Source organism: Molossus molossus, unplaced genomic scaffold, assembly GCF_014108415.1.
Source record: "Molossus molossus isolate mMolMol1 unplaced genomic scaffold, mMolMol1.p scaffold_m16_p_16, whole genome shotgun sequence".
Taxonomy (NCBI): Eukaryota; Metazoa; Chordata; class Mammalia; order Chiroptera; family Molossidae; genus Molossus; species Molossus molossus.
The window spans coordinates 38,488,861-38,497,572 of record NW_023425351.1 but is presented as its reverse complement, the minus strand read 5'-3'; the positions used below and the strand labels follow the sequence as shown (position 1 = coordinate 38,497,572).

The 8,712-nt window shown below is 42.8% G+C and overlaps 1 pseudogene; it reads left to right on the top strand.

The window, feature by feature from the left end:
- Positions 1-7,903: 7,903 nt before the first annotated feature.
- Positions 7,904-8,712, top strand: LOC118631506 (annotated as a pseudogene).

Sequence of the window (8,712 nt, the reverse complement as noted above, 5' to 3'; positions counted from 1 at the left end):
GTTATGGTTCGTCCCCTGCCCCAGTTGGGGTTGTGTGGGTGGCAACCAATTGATGTGTCTCTCTCATATCGATGTTTTTCCCTCCCTCCCTCCCTCCAGTTCTATCTGAAGATTAATATAAAAATATCCTTGGGTGAGGATTAAAAAAAAAAAGTAACCAAAGAAGTGTCATTATGTAAAATGATCTGAAAATCAAGTAGAAACTTCTAATGATCAGATGCATCAGAAAATTATATTGATAAGTTTGATAAAATCATATCTGATAACTGACAGTACTGATGAAACAGTTCTTTCCCGAAGCTACATTCCTGGAAAAGCATTAACAATACCGATCAGTGAGCATAATATGCCTAGGTTTGGGTGTGGGGGTGTGGCCACATCAGATTAAATTGGCAATGACTGGAAAGAGCAATGTGTCAGATGTTTGGAAGTTTCCTCTCAGCAGTGGGAGTCCACAGCGGCAGACTGGTCAAGAAGCACAGTGAGGTTTCACTGTTCCTCAAGAAGGACTCCATACATGCCCACCCCGAACTTCTGCTGATGCCAGTGTGCAATTTTACCCTCTGATAAGAACAAGTAAAAGCACCTAAAAAAATAAAGCAAAATTTGTTCTAGGTGCTGTTTGCTGCAGTTCACACGGGCCTCAGAACCAAAGACTTCCTGGAAAAGCTTAGTCTTCGAGATGTGACTAATAAATACAGTTACCATAAAGGCTTGAAATGGTGTTCCTGATCTCATGCACTAATCATGAGAAAAATCAGACAAACTCAAACTGAGGGACAGAATTTTACAAAATAACTGACTTCCAAAGTTTTAAGGTCATGAAAAACAAGGAAGGACTGAGAAACGTCTGCAGACCAAGGAGACAAGGCAAGTCAATGGAGCAACCTGGATTGGATCCTAGAACAGAAAAAAAGGCCATTAGTGGGAAAACTGGTGAAATCTGACAAAGTGTGAACTTCAGTTAATATAGTATTTGTTAATTTCTTAGTTTTGACAAATGTATTATGGTTAGTTAACACTGGTGGAAGATGAGGACAAGATATATGAGAACTCTGTATGTACTATCTTTGCAACTTTTTGTAAATCTAACATTATTTCAAAATTAAAAGTTTATTTTTTAAAATGCTTGGCATGGACTTTGGCTTACAGTGATGTTTGAAATTGAAGCTACTAATGAAGACTGAAGGATTTCATATCACTGATGAGGAGATCACCTTATGCCAAAAGTTTATCAGCTAAAAGTATAAAGCTGACATTAAAGAAATATTCTATATTGACAGTAATGCTGTTGTGTATGTCTTGAGTGGGGAAATTGCTGAAGTGGTTTTTTTCAAAGATTTTATGTGGACATATATTTTTTAATTATGATAACATATACATAACATAAAAATGTACCCTCTTAACCATTTTTTTTTTATCCTCACCCAAGGACATTTTCCCATTTTTTGTTCAGATAAAGTGGGAGGGAGAGAGAGGAAGAGAGAGAGAGAGAAACATCAACGCGAAAGGGACACATCGAGTGGCCGCCACCCACACGACCAACCAGGGCTGGGGACAAACTGCAACCGAGGTACGCACCCTTAGTGGGAACCGAACCCAGGTCTCTCTGGACCGCAGGCCGACACTCTAACCACTGAGCCAAACTGGCCAGGGCCCCTCTTAACCATTTTTAAGTGCACAGTTTAGTGGTGTTAAAATACATTCACACCATTGTGTAACCACCACCCTCTAACCCCATAACGCTCATCTGGTAAAACTGAAACTCCATACCTATAAACAGAACTTCCTATTTTTCCCTCCCCCAACCCCCTGGCAAACACAATTACAATTATTGCTCTATGATTTTGACTACTCTTAGTCCCTCATATCAGTGGAATCATACAGTGTTTGTCCTTTTTTGTGACTGGTTTATTTCACTTAGCATAATGTCCTCAAGGTTCACCCATGTTGTAGCACAAGGTCCTCAAGGTTCACCCGTGTTGTAGCACAAGGTCCTCAAGGTTCACCCGTGTTGTAGCACAAGGTCCTCAAGGTTCACCCGTGTTGTAGCACAAGGTCCTCAAGGTTCACCCGTGTTGTAGCACAAGGTCCTCAAGGTTCACCCGTGTTGTAGCACAAGGTCCTCAAGGTTCACCCGTGTTGTAGCACAAGGTCCTCAAGGTTCACCCGTGTTGTAGCACAAGGTCCTCAAGGTTCACCCGTGTTGTAGCACAAGGTCCTCAAGGTTCACCCGTGTTGTAGCACAAGGTCCTCAAGGTTCACCCGGTAGCACAATGTCCTCAAGGTTCACCCGTGTTGTAGCACAAGGTCCTCAAGGTTCACCCGTGTTGTAGCACAATGTCTTCAAGGTTCATCCGTGTTGTAGCTTATTGCCAGATTTCCTTCTTTAGGGCTGAATAGTATTGCATTGTACATATATACTACAATTTACTTATCCACTCACTTAGGTTGTTTCTATGTTTTAGCTATTGTGAATAATACTCTTTGAAACCCTGCTTTCAATTCTTTTGAGTATATACCTAGAGGTAAAATTGCTGGATTATATAGTAATTTTTATTTATTTTTTTGTGGTACGTGCCCCTAGCAGGAACCGAACCCGGGACTCTCTGGTCCACAGGCCAACGCTCAACCGCTGTGCCAAACTGGCCAGGCTATAGTAATTTTATTTTTAACTTTCTGAGGAACTCCCATACTCTTTTTCCACAGCGACTATACCATTTAACATACCCACCAACAGTACACAAGGGTTCCAATTTCTCCACTTACTTGCCAACACTTGTTATTTTGTGTGTTTTTATAGCAGCCATCCTAATGGGTTTGTGAACTTGTTTTAAATATAAACATGAAGATAACAGTAATTATGAAGATGAAATTGTAAACACGGGGGGAAATCCTTAGGTAATATGGTGAAAATGTGTGATCACTCAATGGCTGGCCTTAAGCCATGCACACTTATCAATAAATATGTTTATGGTGGTTGTCGTCATTAAAGAGGGACTGCTTAGATGGAAACCTAACTTAATGACCCATTTGACACAGAAAAAGTCCCTTGAAAAGGGGCCCCTATCAGAGGCTGCCTTCAGTCCTGATCCTGTAGTCATCAGGTGCTACCTCTGGCCTGCTGCTGGTGATACTGAAGGGCCTCTCCTCTAGGATACTCAAGCAGCCAGAGCTAACAGGTGTTCATGGTTTCTGTGTGCACAGGCATATTTAACTGAATTTGAACCTGCATATATATTTAAAATTTTTCTTTCTTTACTGATTTTAGAGAGAGAGGAAAGGAGAGAGAGATAGAAACATCAAATGAGAGAGAACATCGAATAACCACCTCCTGCATGTCCCCCACTGGGGATTGGGCCCACAACCTGGGCAGGTGCCCTGACCGGGAGGGAATCAAACCAATGACCTTTTGGTGCATGGGTCGATGCTCAACCACTGAGCCACACCAGCCGGGCTGAACCTGCATATATTTAAAGATGTACAAAACATTTTCTTTGTAAATACTGTAGTAGTCTTATTTCTTTTTTTTTTTTTTATCCTCACCCGAGGACATTTTTCCATTTTTTGTTCAGGTAGAGTGGGAGGAAGAGAGAGGAACAGAGGGAGAGAGAGAAACATCGATGTGAAAGGAACACATCGAGTGGCTGCCACCCACACAACCGACCAGGGCCGGGGACAAACTGCAACCGAGGTATGCGCCCTTAGCGGGAACCGAACCCGGGTCTCTCAGGACCGCAGGCCAACGCTCTAACCGCTGAACCAAACCAGCCAGGGGTAGTCTTATTTCTATCTATCTATATCTCCCTATTTCTTTTAGTGGTTTTATTATTTACATAACCACACACTATTTGTCTTAATGAATGTTTCACTGTAGAAATATTAATATGTTTGATCATGATGTGCTGCTTTAGACTCTACTGGAAGTGTTACATAACATACACAGCACCGTTCAAGAAATCTGAAAAGTTCTGAATTCCAAAACTCACAAGACCCCAAGGATTCTGGATTATAGATTGTTGACCTTAGTCAAAAATCAAATAAGTACTTGTAGAAAAGCATTCCATTGTTCCAAGCTAAGATCCTTTTTGAACAATTTCTAATGTCTATCACACCTGGCTGCAGATTTCTAACTATAGGCAAGCTACTCTATCTTTCCCTCATAGGACAAAGACCTGTTATAAAAAAAAAAAAAAAAAACTTGCCCTGGCCAATGTGGCTCAGGGTTAGAGCATCAGCCTGCAGACCAAAGGGTCAAGGGTTCGATTTCTGGGTCAAGGGCACATACCTATGTTGCAGGTTCAATCCCATCCCTAAGCGGGGTCGTGCGGGAGGATATGTCTTTTTCACATTGATGTTTCTCTCTCTCCCCCTCCCTCCCTTCCACTCTATCTAAAAATCAATGGAAAAATATCCTCGGGTAAGGAATCATGTAAAAAAATTAATAAATAACTTACTTTCTAAGCAGCAAAACTGAAAAAGGTTAATAATCTCCAGTGGTAATACTTCTGAATTGTATCACACTCTAATTAGGGGCCTTTCCAAGACTATACGAAGCATGAATTTCTCCATAACAATTCGGCATCTTCATTAGGAAGGTGAGTTGATCATTGTGAAAACGGGGCCTCACCCAGCCCATCTGGTTTTCTGAGTTCTCGTGTTTGGTCCTCCATGCAGCCGAGCCTGGACCAGGCTGTCCCTCTCGGCTGCTCCCAGGGCGCCTGCCATAGCGTCCTCACTAATGGGTCTGGGCTGGAAAAGTTTGTGTGGGTTCTCTGAATAAGAATAAGTGACCCAGCAAAGTGTGGACTTGAAACTCTTTGGGCTATTCAGAGGCCCTCTTCCTTCCCACTTCTCATTTGGGTTATTATAACTGAGAGCAGGTAACCCCCAGAAGGCCAAGACACCAGTGTATATTAATTCTTACTTTGTCTCTATAGGATTAAGGGAAGACAGAGATGAGCTCCTGGATATTTTCTTTCCTGGAAAGACAATAATCCAGCTCTTTGGGAGGCCAATGCCAAGCTGAGAACACACACCAGTAGCAGAGGCAGCACATTTTGAGTGTGTTTGAATATTCTACTCCAGATCGTGCGTGTAGAAGGAAAGAGCACCTAGCATTTATAGAAGGATTACACTGTATTACATGCTTTGTGTATTCTACTTCCTTTAATCAAACACCCTGCGGTAGATATTTCCTCTTTTAAAGATGAAGACAGAACTTAAATAATTTACCAAACCGCTCACCACAACTATTATGTGACAGAAACTAGATTACAGCCCATTTTTCTATCTCTCAAAACTTTTTCACTTAACAAAATCACAATATTTGGAGAGCAGTCTGACATGTGGGGGTCGGGAGGTGGCGGGGGAATGGAGCAAAAGAGAAAGAACTCATGGACATGGACAACAGCAGTGTGGCAACTGTGGGTGAGGGTGCAGGAAGAAATAGGAGGGATAAATGGTGATAGAAAAAAGAAAAAGAAAAAAAATTTAGTCACAATATCAATGCATGCTTCTTGTGACAAGTCAAACAATACAGATGTGTTAGCATCTCCTTCTCCATCCCAATGCTACCCTCCAGGTGACAAATTCTATTAGCTAAGATGGTATCCTGTCACTTCTTCCTCCACACTCATACATATACACACACAAAGATGTCCTTACTTTTCTCAAAAGGAAAGTCACTCTATTAACATTACTCTGAAACTTTTATCACGATAGTCACATGATATATCCACAGGCAGCTTTCCAAGTCCATACATGTAATCTTAGCTCATTTTAAAAAAAGAATTGCACAATATATTCTGTATTACAAACCATAATTTACTCAACACTTCCTGACAGAAATTCAAATTGTTTTCAGATTTGTGTAATTGCAATAAAGCTACAGTAAACTTTCTTGAACATATAACCTTATGTTATAATTGGAACCTTGATTTCTCTGGGATAAATGAACAAAGATGGCATTGCTGAATGTAACCTCTGTATTTTTTAATAGACAGTAGGCTGCATTCCCAGAAGGTAAAATTCATATTTACAGCAACAGTGTATAAGTGCTCATTTTCTTACCCTCTTGCCAGCAAAAAAAAACATTATCACTCTATAATATTCTGCCTATTTGATGGCTGAAAATGGTTTTTCGCTGCATTTCTTTGATTACTGGTAAAATGTAGGTTTGTGCTCTTCTAATGTCAGGTTTTGACTCATAAAGCATGAGACTCGAGGCCAAACAACGGAATCTGCCTTCTCTAAGGCCTGAGAACGTCATTCCTACTGGGCAGAGGCAAGATTCCTTCAGCACAATGTCAACCTTCCGTTAGCCATCGGGGTCTGACCCACGCAGCATCAGGGAAAGAAAGAAAGAAACACAAAATTGAACTCTGAATTGTGAACACTTGGAAAACAGTAAATAAATGGAGAGTCGAGTGGGGTTGTTTTTATTAACTCTCAAAGCCAGTGGCCTTTATCAAAACCAAATCGCAGAGGGGAGGGAGTAGGGAACTGTGGCTGGACACCTATTCCAGAGCCCTCCTCCCTCACCTGCAAGGTAAACCAGAAAGAAGGGGTGGGGAGTGCGGACGACAGAAAGAGGAAGAGGGGAAAACCAAGGGCCATGATCCTGTCAGAAAGGCTCCGGGCCTTCAGGGGCTTCTGGTGCAAGAAAGCAGAGGGCAGTTTGACTTCCTGTTGGCTCAATCCACTCTCTCACGCTGAGAGTGAAATCTGAGGCAGTATGTAGAGGAGCCGGTTCAGCGTAACTACTCCTTAAGCTGGAGGTGTGCCTTTGGACACATTGCAGAAAACCTCCGAGCCTTATTTTCCTATTTTGACAAATGAGGGAAAGGTTTGGAAATTGTGATGTGTAAGGCCACTTCCAACTCTAAGATTCTATAATTCCAATTACAAAATGCTGACAGCTTTCTGTTCATTCTGTTGTACCTTCCATCGGTATCCATGAAAAGAATTTGGAATCAAGTGTTGGGTTCAAGTCCCAACCTGCAAGCTATATGATCTCAGACATACTCTTTGATGCCTCTTAGTCTTTTCCTCATCTGTACAACTGACAAAGTCAACTTCATAGGGTTGTTGCAAGATTCAAGTGAGGGGATATTTGTGAGAGCACTTTTTAAAAAATCATCACCCGAGAATATTTTTCCATTTATCTTCAGATAGAGTGGGAGAGAGGGAGAGAGATAGAGAGAGATAGAAACACTGACGAGAGGCACACATCGACTGGTTGCCTCCCACATGACCCTGACCAGGGCCGGGGACAAACCACAACTGAAGTATATGCTTTTGACCAGAATCTAACCCACGACTCATTGGTCCATGGACCAACGCTCTAACCACTGAACCAAACCGGCCAGGGCTGTGAGAGCACTTTTACAAACCCTAAAGGTGTTAGAACAAATGTAGCATAGCATTCTTACTAAATCTCATTTCCATTTGTTTGCTCAACTTAAACTCCACTAATCACTCATTCCATAAATACTGACAGTGTCTATTATTTTAGGCACTGGAGATGCCTTACTAAGACATGGAGGTCACTGACATCATGGAACTTGGACTTGAAAATATTCTTTAACATCTGCATCAGATAAAAATATTTATGTATAAATATTTTAGCAAGATACATAAAAGGTAAATAAGATGTATCCAGTATTGTACAGATGAGAATTCAATAAATATGTATGCAGTTCCTTCTATGGCCCCATACCTAAGGAACAGGCACTGTTTTAGGTATTGAGAGACTGAGTCTTGAACAAGATAGAACAAGTCCCTGGCCCTCTGGGGCTTACACTCCACCAGAAAGGTTGAATCAGTCAGACTATTACTAATTATACATGGAAGACACAGCCAAAGACAAGCGAGGCTGGCTTCTTTTCAAAGGAAACACCAAATGGCAGATGATGGCAGTGCTGCAGGAGGGCCCGGGAATGGGAGGCCAAGTTTGGCATGGGCGTCCAGGGCAAGGTCGTGGAGGGGTCCAGGCTGCAGGGAGGCCCCGGAGCTCCTGGAGGCAAGGCCAAGGAGTGGATCCCTGTCATCAAGCTGGGTCGCCTGGTCAAAGACATGAAGATCAAATCCCTGGAGAAGGTCTCTCTCTTCTTGCTCATCAAGGAATCTGAGTTCATTGACTTTTTCCTAGGGGCATCCCTCAAGGATGAGATTTTGAAGATCACGCTGGCCAGAGGACCTGGTCAAGACATTTGTCACCACTAGGGAATACAATAGACATGTGGTCTGGGTGCTGAATGCTCTAAGGAAGTAGCCACTGCCATCCATGGGGCCATCATCCTGACTCAGCTCTCTATTGTCCCCATGCCTTGAGGCTACTGGGGGAACACAATCGGCAAGCCCCACACCATCCTTTGCAAGGTGACTGCCACTGTGGCTCTGTACTGGTGTGCCTCATCCCCGCCCCCAAGAGCACTGGCATCAGCTCAGCACCTGTGCCCAAGAAGCTGCTGCTGATGGTCAGTATCCACAACTGCTTTACTTGGGCCAGGGGCTGCACTGCCACCTGGGCAACTTCGCCAAGGCCACCTTTGATGCCATCTCTAAGACCTACAGCTATCTTACTCCCGACCTCTGGAAAACAGACTGTGTTCACCAAGTCTCCCTATCAGGAATTCACTGGCCATCTTGAAAGACCTATACCAGGGTTTCCGTGCAAAGGACCCAGCTCCAGCTGTGGCCACCACATAA